General features: G+C 43.9%; 1 pseudogene; it reads right to left on the bottom strand.

The window, feature by feature from the left end:
• Positions 1-14,562: 14,562 nt before the first annotated feature.
• Positions 14,563-14,679, bottom strand: LOC124555061 (annotated as a pseudogene).
• Positions 14,680-15,565: the final 886 nt, after the last annotated feature.

Below are 15,565 nucleotides of genomic sequence, written 5' to 3' on the forward strand. Positions count from 1 at the left end.
TACTAGAACTAGAATCCCGTGACCAGGCCTCTCTGCCTGGGATGTTATCTCGCAACCTTGAGAAAATCTCATGGAATCTGAAAGGAAGTTTAGTGTCCTAAATGGTGGCACATCTCAAAGATGAGCTGATTGAAAATTACTTATTATTTTCGAGAATGGCGCCTAACAATGGTCAATGTTTCGTTAAGGCCACGTCTATTCAGGACAAGCAACGTTTAGGTTTACAAGGTTTACAAACTACTGCTTACCGTACACAAATTTCAAGTCATGAACAGCTATATTTTAGTTTCGTGTACAACTTACATAGACTGTTACTGCAAGATGAACCTCAGACAATCGTTCTTTTCTCTTCCAGTCCAAGAACTGAAAAAGACCAAAGAAAAAAGTTCATTCACAGAATCTCGAATGTCCATGAGATATATTGCAACACAATGCATTTGTTTTAATTTTTGGCATTATCGCCAGCTGTTCATATTATAATAATCACTACATGGAATTTAGAAATTTCAAATTCATGACCACTCCAGGAGATAACGACGGTTTCAATTCAGATGTGTAATATACCCACGTCTGCTAAGGGAAAGAAAAAAGTATCCGAGCTGCTTTTTCTAGCATGTAGTAGGGTAGATAGAATGACATGTACTACTTCTTGTATGTAGTAGGGTAGATAGAATGACATGTACTACTTCTTGGGGGGGGGGGGGGGGTGTTCGTATATAAAGTTTAATTACCGATACTCCTGTAGAGTCAGAGGAAGCTCTGCTGCCCCGAGTTCTGGCTGCCGCACTAGAAATTGAGGAGACATCAGGTGGGATGGAGAGTGTGTACAAGAACATGCCTCGCAGGTGCAATGTCTATAATAAATTTGGTGGTCATCACATAGGGCCACAGTTATAATTGAAAAGTTGATAATTGCGGCGTCTTAATTCAGCTGGGTAGGAAAACCGGGAAGGGCTGGAGGCCAATGAGGATTCCACACACTTCATTCACTGGTGGAACAAAAATTTATTTTACACAGTTTCAGTCACATACCAGCCAGTTAAACTTATCTTTTCTAAATTAATTAAAAGGCCAAGGAATGAACTTCCATTTTAAATTCAATGCTAATTTAAATAACTCACAGAAAATTTAAACTTAAATACAGGATGACTTAATATTCTTCAAGGCAAGACTGGCCCCGTATAGGACACAGAATGAAATACGGGTAAGATCGGAAAAAGGACAGACGTAAATCTAAAGAACAGTACCGGAACTGATCTAAAAGGTCTCAATTATCGAATGGTGAGAATAAGACTTGATTTAAACTCGACCGATCAAAATACCTAAAAGGATACTTAAAACAATGAAAAACAATTTAACACCAATATCTAGGAAAGATAATTTTAAGCCAAGAAACACACATCAATTGACTACTAACACATTTTGCGATAACACAAGAATATTTAAGTTACAACAGAGTTGAGGCATATGTTGAGATCCCAACGCACAACAAAATTTGCTCAAAGTGAAGGGTGAAGGCTCAAGCCAACGGATACAAATTCAGAATTATTCCAAGTATAAACTTAACTTGAACGGCAACATTAAGTAGTGCAGCTTCGGTTGAAGGAAACAGCGCGAAAGAGCGACACCTGAGAGAGGTGCCGAGTGTATACACTCCAAGTGACGTAAACAGCGTGCTAAGCAAGCCGATGTGGCGTGATTAAGTGGGTAACACCACGTACCAGCAAGGGGCACAAAAGATTATTGACAATAGCTGCCTGCAGCACAAATAATTTTAATCACACAGAATTCCAGCGCACAGCCGTGCATCAAACAAATAACTTTTAGGGCAAAATTAATTAATATGAACTCCTACCAAAAACCGTGACAGCTGAACTGCCGAAAAGCTTTAAGGAACCAGCAATAAAATAGCAGTAACAGAAAAGTTTTTCTTTGTAGCATGCCATTAAGGGGAGTTTTACTATCTTTTGGTTCAAAAAATCGAATTTTTTAAAATTGCATTTTTGGACCCATAAAAGACTCCACCCCTGAAACGGGTTTTCCGAATGCGGAACGGAAATGTTTGTTATTCGCGGATGAACAAAAAAATGCACCTGCATGAAATCGGCCTTTTTCACGAACAGGTTTTTTGCTTTCGAAGGGCGAGTTATTGTACCGGTTCTTGGGAGGAAACACACAAAATTCAAATGAAAGTTTGAACGCGTGTGTTTGGAAGTTAGCCCCCAAGCATTTGCATTCTGGTGAGAAGACTTTGGAGATTGCGACTTTCCTGGCTGTGAGCAGCTTCAACGAAGGGTATCCAGCAATTCTGAAGACCATGACAACGATGGACGTCACCCTGGGACTCTATTGGAAGCAGTTCGCCAAGCATTCGGACGACCATCGGATTCGAGCGGCCGACAACCGCTCGTCACCGGCCGTACGAGCGGCTATGGAGCAGAGCAGGATGGCCCAGATCGAGCAGAAGGCCCTCTATGAGGAAGAGAAAGGACTAGTTTGTAGACCCGTAATAGCAGATTGAACGTAAGCTGCATAATATTGCATTTATATGTAGTCAAAACTTTAGACAGGTTCTGTTGAAATGACTTTTTTTATCGCGCAGTATGGTAACTTCAAATCTATTGAACCGGTTGGCATGATTCTTTGTTTCTGACGAAGCTAACTAAATTGTCTAGGAGTTGTACCACTTTTATTCCGATGGATCACCTATAAATATTTTTACTTGACCGACGAAGTCGAAAAATCGATGAAAAAACCTATTTTTTCAAATGGTTGCCATTTTGTTTCCTGTGGTCCAAATAATTCCTAAAGGACCTTATATACTTCCCTAACGTCAACTCAATTTTGATTTCAGACGAGCCAGCTGACCTGTGACATACCGCGCGTGAAGGTCTACATCGAAATTTTGTTTCGTTCACATGGCACTTCCGCCTTTGCTCTTCGACATTTCCGGTCGAAAAAATTCCAGTTTGTAGAGGAAATGTCAATTAACATTTTTATCAAATTTGACATTTGATATCTATAACACATCACGAGAAAAAAATTCTCAAAAGAACATGCTTTTCTCGGATTAAAGATAGTAAACCTCCCCTTAAAGCAGCCACAAGGACACTAACATGACATTCAAAGCTCATCCACACACACATTAGTCTACAGCGGTTCGCAGAGAACAAATGCGTCCTGGAACAGACAAAAATTTATCTGAGCCACTTAAATAGAACGGACGCACTATATTTAATTTCTTAGACAGCATAGGCCCTTAGCATTAGCTTCAAGGAAACCATAACAATAAAATCAAACTATAAATGGACCAATAACAGTGCAAAACAGACACACATTCTGACATGAGCAATGGAACATCCAGGGTAACTGGTAATACTAAACATTTCACTGCGCCCCCAACTGAAAATTATTTGACAAACCATTCACTTTAAATAACAGAAGGATTAATGGGAAACGGACAAGAACGGGTAACGGATACACTAATACACACCACCAGCCTTCCAAGTAAGCTTTCTTCTCGAACACGGAGCTTCACACGGGCCAAAGGCCCTTCAGCACCACGGATACGTAAGTTTAACACAAAAACAAATTAGTAGATAGCAGCCAATGAGTCAGTCTCAAAATGCCTACCAGATCTTGGAGTCTCATTGCCCTTTGAATACCGTGGAGACACGAGCGTCCGTACCCAACAATCAGAAGGAAGACAGACCAAAATGACAGTGAACACTGGCTGACGGCCCTGTACTCTTCTGATAAATCACAGGACAAGCCACGCCATTACTCTGTAACTTATACGGGGTAACATTATCCCAATATTGGTGGCGTGCCAACAGCTAACATCGCGGGAAGTGGCCCCACGGAAAGGTCGTTACAATTTCGTTCAAAAGTGTTCATATGTGTATGAAATCTTATGGGACTTAACTGCTAAAGTCATCAGTCCCTAAGATTACACACTACTTAACCTAAATTATCCTAAGGACAAACACACACACCCATGCCCGAGGGAGGACTCGAACCTCCGCTTGGACCAGCCGTACAGTCGATGACTACAGCGCCCTGACCGCTCGGCTAATCCCGCGCGGCTACAGTTTCGTTCCTCAGCTCTTAGTGCCCAGCAAACCGAAGACGCCACACCAGAGGGCGCTGCGCTCCAGCGGCAACATGTTAGTCAAAGATCATAGAAGTAATGGTATCGATACACTGCGAATGGCTCTGAGCACTATGGGACTTAACAGCTGTGGTCATCAGTCCCCTAGAACTTAGAACTACTGAAACCTAACTAACCTAAGGACATCACACACATCCACGCCCGAGGCAGGATTCGAACCTGCGACCGTAGCAGTCGCGCGGTTCCGGAATGCGCGCCTCGAACCGCGAGACCACGATACACTGCGAAAAAGCCGCCACTGCCCAGTAATGTATCATTACTACCCTGTAGGTCCAGTGTGCTGGGTTCCTTTTTTGTTTTGGAATAAAGTAAACGCGTAATGTTTAAGTACTAATACAAACAAATAAATGGATGTTTCGTTCCCTTTCGAATTGTTACCCAATAATCATCTTGAGGTTGAAAACCTTCTGTCTGTGTTTGCTTACTAATAGATTTGTTTCTGTACAGAGTCCACCTTGAGCAAAACTAAGAAAAGTGAATATTTTGTTTTGCTCAAGAAGGCGAAGCCTCTCCAAAAATAAATCTGTTACCTAATAATTGTAGTGTTTCACGTGTAGTGTAGTTTCTCAAGCAGAAGTGGATGAGTTAAATATTTGAATTAAAACCGTCGTAGAACGGAGATGGTACGTTTCCGGTCAGGGATGCCTATTCAAAATATTAAGTACTCTCTACTGACCCCCTCTACAGGTCCTATAAGTATGTAACCGAAATCTTCTAAGACAGTGTACAATTAGATAACACGTTCCCGACACATATCGATAGTTCGATCAGCTGGGCAGCGGTGAATGTTGCCGGTATATCTTTGGACTGCTGTTTACGGTAGACTGAACAGTGTCAAATCGACTAGTGGACAGCAACTTTCTATGGCACACATCATGAGTTATTGCTTCCGTATCTATTCTACTGTGTCAGCCGTGTTCTTTAAAATCGTTGACGAGTATGAAATATTGTCCTATTCGAGTCTACTACGAAAGAGGTTATTTGTTTAAATGAGAAAGATATATTCGACAGAGGTTATCCACTAAAGACCCAAAGAAACTGGTTTACCTGCCTAATATCGTGTAGGGCCCCCGCGAACCGCCGAAGCGCTGCACACGACGTGGCATGAACTCGAGTAACGTCTGAAGTAGTGCTGGAGGGAACCGATACCATGAATCTTGCAGGGCTGTCCATAAATCCGTAACTACGAACTACGAGGAGGTGAAGATCTCTTCTGAACAGTACGTTGCAAGGCTTCCCAGATATGCTCAATTATACCCATGTCTGGGGAGTTTGGTGACCAGCGGAAGTGTTTCAACTCAGATGAGTGTTCCTAGAACCATTCTGCAGCAATTCTGGATGATAAGGGTATCTCATTGTCCTGCTGGAATTGTAGAATACCGTCGAAATGCACAATGGACATGAATCCATTCAGGTGATCAGACTGGATGCTTATGTACTTGTGACCTTTCAGAGGCGGATCTAGACGTATCAGAGGTCCCATACCAACCGGCACGCCCGTCACCACTACAGAGTCTCCACCAGCCTGAACAGTCCCCTGCTGACATGCAGGGTCCATAGATCTATGAGGCTGTCTCCATACCCGTACACGATCGATACAATTTGAAACGAGACTCGTCCGACCAGGAAACATGTTTCTTGCCATCAATAGTCTAATGTCGGTATTGACGGACTTAGGCGAGGCGTAAGGCTTTTTGTCGGTTCCGAAAGCCCACATCGATTATGTATCGTTGAATGGTTCGGACGCTGACACTTGTTGTGGCCCAGCATTGAAATCTGCAGCAATTTGTGGAAGGGTCCCCCTTCTGTCACAGTGAACGATTCTCTTCAGTCGTTGTTGTTCCCGTTCTTGCAGGATCTTCATCCGGTCGCAGCGATGTCGGAGATTCGATGTTTTACCAGATTCCTGATATTCACACCACACTCATGAAACGGTCATACAGGAAAATCTCTGCTTCATCGCTACCTCAGAGATGATGTGTCCCATCGTTCTTGCGCCGACTATAACACCACGTTCATACTCACGTAAATCTTGTTAACTTATCTTTGTAGCAGCAATAACCGATCTAAGATCTGCGCCAGACACTTGTTGTAGTATATAGGCGTTGCCGACCGCAGCGCATTATTCTGCATGTTTACATATCTCTGCATTTGAATACTCCTGCCTGTATCAGTTTCTTTGGCGCTTCTGTGCATATTTAAAGAAAAGATGTACATGTTATGATGTGGGAAAATGTACTCACCACTTAAGAAACTCTGCTGACTTCATTAGTAAACTGAAATCATTGAAAATGAACCCGTCTGATATATTAGTTAGTTTTGATGTGGTGGCTTTATTCACAAAGGTTCCCCTTCCAGAATCTCTACAACTTATTGAAAGAAGTTTTTACAAATAGATTTCAGCTTTTTTTAAACATGTTCTGACCTCCACATATTTCTTATTTAACAACGAATTTTTTGAACAGACGGACGGAGTCGCCATGGGTAGTCCCTTATCCCTCTGGTGGCCAATTTATTTATGGAGGACTTCGAGGGGAAGGCGCTTGAATCTGCTGACTTGAAACCCACGGTATTCTGGAGGTATGTTGATGACACCTTTGTAGTTTGGCCCCATGGTAAAGACAACTTGCAAGGCTTCTTACGACATCTGAACTCCCTCCACGATCAAATAAAGTTCACAATGGAAATTGAAAAGGAGGGATGCCTTAGATTTTTTGATTGTTTTGGTTCGGCGCATAGAGGTTGACACTTTGGGACATGAAGTGTATAGGAGGCCGACGCACACCGATCTGTATTTACGTGCAAACAGCTGCCACCATCCTGCCCAGACAATGAGTGTTCTCCGTACTTTGAACCACAGAACACATATTATTTCTGACGAAAGCAGTCTGCAAGATGAACTTTCCAACTTACAAATAGTGTTTGAAGACAATGGGTACTCTCCACAACAAATACAGAAAGCACTGAAAATGAAACCGAAAGAGGCCACAAAGAAAGCAGAAGAAGAGGAAGAAACCTTTAAATCGATGGCCTTCCTGCCCTATGTGGGTAGCCTCTCAACAAAAATAGGACGGATTCTAGGCAGACACAAAGTAAAAGTGATCTTTCGTCCTCCACCCAAGACAGCTGCACTCGTGGGCTCCGTCAAAGATGATTTGCTGCTCCGAAAATCTGGAGTTTACAAAATTCCATGTGAGTGTGGCCTTTCTTACATCGGACAAACAACTCGCACTGTGCAAGAAAGATGTACAGAACACCGGAGGTACACACGATTTTTACAACCTAACAAGTCGGCAGTGGCAGAGCACTGTATTGATAATGGCCACAGTATGTTGTATGACAACGTCGAAATTTTGGCAACTACATCATCCTTTTGGGACTCGATAGTGAAGGAGGCAACTGAAATTCGCTTGACAACGAATTTAATTAATAGAGTTAGTGGTTTCAATCTTGATAAATCATGGAATCCGGCACATGCTGTAATAAACTCACAAAGACGTCGTCACAGTGCAGCTCACAATGATATATCGATATGCCAACACAGATCGACTGCGGAGTCATAGATACAACTCGCGCATTATGCACGTCTCTGCCGCCGACCAACGTCTCTGGCGCATTTGCATCTGTAGCCGCATGCGCAGTAGCGCGGTACACGAGTATAAAGGGACGAAGCGAGCACTGAAGCGGCCAGAATCACCTTGACCTTTTGGCTGCGTGGTGTAACCAGTGGCTCCTGACAATCAATCCTTCCAAGACCCAGGCAATCATCGTAGGTCGTACCACTCGCTCCTTCCGGCTCCTGGATTTCTCCCTTACCGTCTGCGCCTGTTCTGTCCGCCTCACCCCCACCCTCACCTACCTTGGCCTCACCGTTGACCGTCACCTCACCTGGATCCCTCATCTTCACTCCATCCAATCCAAAGCCCACAACCGCCTCTGACTCCTCAAACACCTCTCTGGCCGAACATGGGGGTTGCACCCCTCTACCATCCTCCACACCTACAAATCCTTAATCCGTCCCATCCTCTGTTATGCCAGTCCTGTCTTGATATCTGCCCCCCCCCAAATTCTATAAGTCCCTCCAGATCCTCGAGCGTCATGCACTCCGCCTCACCTTCCGTATACGCCTCCCGTTCCCCACGCGGATCCTCTATGATCTCATTCCTTTCCCCCATCTGCTCCTCTTCCTCGAACATATCCGCATCCTCCACACCTCCCGCCGGCTTGAACCCCCTGACCCCCTGGTTGCTCCTCTCCTCTCCCATCCCCACCCCCTGCCACGTCTTCACTGTTGGATCCCCCTACCCTCCATCTCTACACCCTACATCTCATTTCCCAAGGTGGCTTCCATCAATTCCCCCTCCCGGATGGTGCTCTCTCTCTCCCTCCATTTATCCCTCCTATCAACTCTGATCCTCGCCCCCCTCCTTTCCTCCGTCCTTTCCCTGGGCTCCCTCTCCCCTTCCATCCTGTGTTTTCTCCCTGCCTACCCTCTCCCTGTCTCCTTTCTCACCCCCCCCCCCCCCCCCCCCGAGTCCTTTTGTACTCTCCTCCTCTGCCTTCCCTACTCCCTGGCGCGTCTGCTCAGCACCCCTCACCCATCTTATGGATCCTCCTCTTCCATTGGCTCCTTTCCCCCCTCCCACTTCACTTTTCCTCTCCTTCCCCCCTTTTTTTCCCGTCATCTGACCACTTTCCCCCACCTGCTCTCGGGTGTGGTATGTCATATTTGTGCCATCTTTTTAATGCAGTGTTTCAGTGAGTGTTCAGTGTTGTGCGTCTTTCCACAGTGTTGCGAACAGAAATCATGCTGTCGATGGGTGTGAATTTTAGATCTCTTGCGAACAGAACCCCGACTGTCGCCGTGTTTTTCAATTGTCTGTCTATTATTTTTCTGCTTCCTGTGTATTTTATTAGCATCATCAACCCTGTGTTTTATGTTTTAAGCTCCAGCATTTTCTGCCATTTTGCCTGTAGGTCACCGATTTTATCGCCAACTGTTATTATTTTTTCTTATCTTCATCTTTTTAAAACAAATTCTGTAGGCTGAAGAGCGGCGTAATAAGCTGCTGCCAGCCCGCCCTCTTTAGGGGGAATCGAAACTCAATAAAAGAAAAAAAAAACTGAAGCGGCAGTCTTGCGACTCACTCTGAAGATGGCTGGACGATATACAACCGAAATATTAGAAAAAGAAGGAGATTTTTTGCGGCTGCACACCCGAAACTTAATGGAACAGTATTTGCACCGCCAAAACCTGAAGATTCACATGTTATGATATTTGAAAGTGGTATCTCATCGAAATCAGCTGAAAGTGTGGAACAAGCATTCGTAATTCAGAAAAGATGGGAGATGGAATTATCACTACCCTTTCAGAGAGCGCAACGGTGCTTAGTACTGCTTCCTCGATTGGCTCAAAGTTCCTCCCCATGCGACGATCGGCCGGCGCTCTTGCACCCCAGCGGACGGAACCACTTCGGCGGCTGAGACCCGCTGCCAGCCGCGCCGGCTGCTGGAGTTCCCTAATTTATTAGCTGCTCCAGCTCCCGCGGGACCCTGCTCCAGACTTTGCTCTCCAGTTTATCCGCTCATTTATTAATTTCGGCTCTCGAAATTCGCCGGTATCATTAATATAGAGCGGACAAAGGCAGTTTTCTGTCGCTTTGTTTAGCACACAACTGCCATCCCCACCCCCCCCCCCCCCCCCCCGGCCGAAGGAACTGCAGTATTTCCTATTCCGGCCTCGAGTTTACTCACTCTGAGCTTCTTCGGCGAGTTGAACCCCCTTTCGCCTACTCCGGAAGGCGCCGTATCCTTGGCCAATACGGCCAATTAACGTGAACAAAGGCAGCATCAATTAACTCTATTGTGCTAATCAACTGCTGCGACGGCTGCCAGCTGGCCTGTCCGTGTGTTTTGTCTACCTGCTAGAAGTTCCGCATCGCGCTACGGTACTGCAATTTCTTGCCACTTTTCACCTGCTGCATGTTTCAAGAACATTCATCCAATTTAACAAGATTATATCTTCTATCTGAATCCAAATATAAACTTGGGGAACTTTTTAAAGTGAGGTCAGAACCCAAAATTTTCCTTTTCTTGCTCTGTTTAAGTATTTAGATTTTCCTGAACATGTTGTGCATAATTTTTGTAATAATTCCGTTCATATGGATTTTTAATATTTTATTTAATTTTACTTGACGTAAGAAGACATTTGCATTGATCTCTGCATCCTCTCAGATTTGTATTCAAAGCTCAGAAACTACGTGATTTAGAAGGCAGTGGTTTTGCTTTCTCGTATTTGGATTTGTTTACACAGATTGGCTTCACTGTTTATTACTCTTCACTCATATCCTGTTAAATATTTCAAAACAAAACAAATACTTTGATATTTGATAGCTTTATAGTGAAACTGTTGTATGTTGTAGGTCTCATTTTACAACGACTAAACAAAAAGTTGTCTTCGAGAGACGCCAAACATAGGAAAGAGGCTCTATAGAACTACACCAGTTGTGGTTAGTAGCGAAATAGTGCAAAGTGATAGTTGTAGTACTGAGCAGATTGTTGACGCTCTTCCCAGTGCATCGAAAAGAAAATTACAAGCTCTACGTGTGGGAGATACATCACCTATCCACGAAGACAGTGATGGAAATATAATTACAGATTTGAACATTTAATTATCAGTATTGAGACTATATCCTGTAAGTTATGTGGGGGGTATACTGTTTTCCGAAAATGTGAATGCTAAGTACGGGCTAATCTGCAACGTGAAAATTACGTGCACAAAATATGATGTTGGTAGGTTACTCCTAATTTCTGCCAACATTAGCTCTGCGTAATGCGGTGGTCTCCTTCAGTAATGGAAATTCTGAAAGGATAAAAGTCTGGGATCAGCTGGGAACGCAGCAAGAACATTGGAAACCGTGGACCGATTCAGTGTGAGGAAGGCTGAAATTTCTGCTCAGAAAATGACTAAGGAGGCAAGAAAGAAGCGAACACGTTAGGTGAAGAGGAAGGATCAGACAGTCAGGCAGGCTGCTTTCACTCAGTTCCTGAGGGAGAATGAAGTGTTTCTATAGCCTTAATGCTTCAACTGAAATCTCAAAACTGAAAATTTTCTGACAAAAGCCCGATTTTCTCTGGAACCACTATACAAATAATCATATGTATTCTCTCAGTTTCGTCTCCATTGAGGTGAATACATCCAGTTTTTATCATATGTAGTCTCTCCGTTTCGTCTCCATTGAACTGAATACATCTAGTTGTTAAACTGGCAAAATTTTGATAGTAATGTCTTCAGTAGTTTCAGAAATAATGGATTGTATGTTGACAAAAGTAGCACTGTCAATATAGGGGGTCTGATTTCTCAACTTGGAGCCTCTCGATATAATTCCTGTCTCCCTCTCGACATAGAGTCCTGTTGCGTACCCCTGCCCCTTCCTCTCCCCCACCCTTCTCATCTTCCCCCTGTGCACACGAAAATAACATACCAGGGAATCAGGTCACCTAGGTCTCCACTGGTTCAAAGTGGCACCCTGAGTCCCTTACGCCCCGTATCTTTGAAGCAGCTTCAGTGCCATATTACAGATAAAAATAGCGCCACAGAGTTGTAACTCAATTGCACATGTTGAGGCGAAGAACGCAAAACCAAGCGAGATGGCGCAGTGGCTAGCACACTGGACTCGCATTTGGGAGGACGACGGTTCAATCCCGCGTCCGGCATCCTGATTTAAGTTTTCCGGGATTTCCCTAAATCGCTCCAGTCAAATGCCGTGATGGTTCCTTTGAAAGGGCACGACCGACTTCCTTCCCCGTCCTCCACTCCCCCCCTCCCCCAAACAACCCAACCCAATCCCTACAAGCCTTGCGAAAAACGCAAAGCGGCTTCCGTCGCAGTACTATCGCCATCTTGACTCGATGCAAATCGGGTAATGCACCAAAGTGATCCCTACAGAGAACTTACTACTCTGCTGATTTAAAATTCACCTCAAACTTCCTTCTTCATCCACGTAGAGGTGTTTTCTTGCAAAATAGTATAAATCTTTTGGAAAACCCTGCATTATCTATACATTTTATGAACAAAATACGCTTCTTAAGCTCTTTTATACTATACTTGTCTACCACAACATATTTTCAGTGGTACAACATAAACCGGAAATGAATATAGCGGGGGTAAAGAATATAAGAGCGGATATTTTAATATGTGGTACCTTAATATGTACACTCATCAGTGGGTTGGTTGTTTTTCCTCTGCTTCGAACATTCCTCCCACATACACGTCACATAATTTACTACCCGATATTTTCTGCATGGGCGTAACAGCACCACTTAGTGGAGTATCCATGTCAATATAGACTAACAGTTTCCTGGCCATGTGTCCACACTTCAGCACCTGACCTGCTACCCAGGAGAAAGTAAGCATTATCATCTTGCTCTTGCCGCATGTACTTGGAGATAATAACCAACTTAGAAAAATAATACTCCTAATTATTAGTCTGCAAATGCAGGAAATACTGATTTAATATTGTTCAGTACAGTGTCCTCAGTCACCAATAAAGAAAATTGCTTTAAAATGAACATAAACAGTTTCGACCGCAAGAAACCGTTATTTTTGTGGTTACCGGTTTGGTTAGTTTATGACCATCTTCAGACCTCATATCTTGGTGGTAGGCGGTGACGGTGAGTGGTGCAGGCATTACGAGCTGCAAGAGCTCCATTCACAGCCACCGCCTACCAACATGGTATGAGGTCTGAAGATAGAAACTGACCTAAACCGGTAACCACAAAAGTAAAGGTTGACTGTTTATGTTCATTTTAACGCACTAAGAAATTCCGTTGTTCACCGATAATTTTCTTAAAAAATACAAAAACATCTGCACTTGTACCCATTATCCTGTGTACAGATCTCTTTTTGGAGTTATAAAAGTGGCAGAGAGCTACTAGAGAACTATTAAGCGAAAACTTTCAGTACTGAAAAAACCACAAACGAATTACTGAGCAGTTATACTCATTCTGGGTTCCACAGATTTCAAATTCTGTGATATAAGTGCCGATGTAATCTGATTAGCATGATGAGAGAAATAGAAAGACGATAGGGACCATATTTTTGTTTACTTGATTCTTGCACATCACAGTTAGATTTATTTTTTGAATGACAACATCGGATGCTCACAAGGAAAATCAACGGCGTGTAATAATATGACCATGTGCAGACTTAAACAGTGTAAGTAGGCTGTTTAGGTTTTCTGTTGGTAACGTCACCTAGCGCTCTGTATGAAAATCGCTGGCTGTGCTGTGTGCAGTCTGTGGCTGGTGGGCATTGTTGAAATAGTCGCTATTGTAGTGTTGGGCAGTTTAACAGCGCGTAGCGTTGCCCCGTTGGAGGTGACCCGCCAGCAGTGGTGGATATGGGGAGAGAGATGGCGGAGTTTTGAGAGCGGATGATCTGGACGTGCGTCCATCAGAGACAGTAAACTTGTAACACTGGATGTCATGAACTTTATATATATATATATATATATATATATATATATATATATATATATATGACTTTTGAAATACATTGTTTGTTCTTATCAAAATCTTTCATTTGCTAACTATGCCTATCAGTAGTTAGTGACTTCAGTAGTTAGAATCTTTTATTCAGCTGGCAGTATTGGCGCTCGCTGTATTGCAGTAGTTTGAGTAACGAAGATTTTTGTGAGGTAAGTGGTTCATGAAAGGTATAGGTTATTGTTAGTCAGGGCCATTCTTTTGTAGGGATTATTAAAAGTCAGATTACGTTGCGCTAAAAATATTGTGTGTCAGTTTAGTGATGATCAGAATAAGTAAAGAGAGAAATGTCTGAGTACGTTCAGTTTTGCTCAGCTGTTTGAAAATTAAATAACGTAAGGGGTTTACCAGCACAATATTTCACTAATTTTTCTAAGGGGACGTTTCAACAGGTACTATGGATTTACTTCAGAATTGTCGCCGGAAACACTTTTTCGCCATATATTAATCTCAGGATTGAATTGTTTGTAAGACAGTGGAAAGTGAATACTTGAGAGATTGCAGGACACTCTTACTTCTGAGTCGGTGTTATGCCGCTTCATGTTCTTGGGGAATATGATCTTAACTGCAATTAGACTTCATACATCATGATGGTGGACAGTAGTTAATTCTCTTGCTTACGTGCTCTAGGGAAGGAATAATGGTAAGCTTTACCTGCGTTCAAAGGAATAGCACTCCGTCTTCAGGCCACAAGTGGCCCATCGGGACCATCCGACCGCCGGGTCATCCTCAATTGAGGATGCGGATAGGAGGGGCGTGTGGTCAGCACACCGCTCTCCCGGTCGCTACTATTCGGTCGAGTAGCTCCTCAATTGGCATCACGAGGCTGAGTGCACCCCGAAAAATGGCAACAGCGCATGGCGGCTGGATGGTCACCCATCCAAGTGCCGGCCACGCCCGACAGCGCTTAACTTCGGTGATCTGACGGGAACCGGTGTATCCACTGCGGCAAGGCCGTTGCTGTTCAAAGGAATAGGCGCTGATTTAAATGACTGCAGTAAAAGAACAGCGACGGTGGGCCGAGAGAAGCGCTTTTTTTCTGCGGAACCTGAGTGGAAACATTTCCAGATGGCTGAGTTCTGCGATCTCACTGTACAGACACGTTGGTTGGGGGCGCTCGGTAGGCTGCCACATCCACCGACTAGCGCCGAGAAGTCGCTGCTGCAATGGCCAGCGCATTGTAGACCGGCAATAAAGCAGAGGATGGGCCCTTGTGAGGCAGGAAGCCGACAAGACAACTGTGAGCGTTCTGTGAATTTCTGTGGGACAGGTCACTGGCCCCCAGACGTCCACACTCTGTTACAAAACATATTTGTGAAAGCACGATGCTTTTAGCGAGTTTATGGCCGTTCTTTGGAAACTTCGAAATGGACACAACATGCGAGATAACAAGCTTTTTATAGAGGGGCGTGGTTCCATCATGGTCATGTTGTTAACAAAAGATATGGAGTAAACGCGTGGGAAAGAAGCTGCGGAGCTGAATCTTTTTTCCTTTTCTCCCAATTAACTTTAAAGTCCCTCATTGGTCAAATCAGTGTATGCAAAGCAAAGGGCGTTCTCCCATCTTCGAATGCCGCACTCCAGCTCGTGATTGGCTTGTGCTAAAGTGGAGGAAGTCGAAGATGTCAATATGCTTTGGTACCGAGGTGACGAGGAAGTGGACAGAAAGAGATCACTCTTGTACTGGCGCTTCGCTAGTAAAGAACTGCAGGTCTCTACCTAAATGTGAGACTTGTGTCCTTTGCTTGTGTGCCACTTAGAAACTGTGCCAATCACTTAGTGAACCGTCAGAGGTACTGCTTCTAGCATCACGCACATAACGAGTATGTGTACTTATTTGTCTTGAGT

Source organism: Schistocerca americana, chromosome 1 (assembly GCF_021461395.2).
Source record: "Schistocerca americana isolate TAMUIC-IGC-003095 chromosome 1, iqSchAmer2.1, whole genome shotgun sequence".
Lineage (NCBI taxonomy): Eukaryota > Metazoa > Arthropoda > Insecta > Orthoptera > Acrididae > Schistocerca > Schistocerca americana.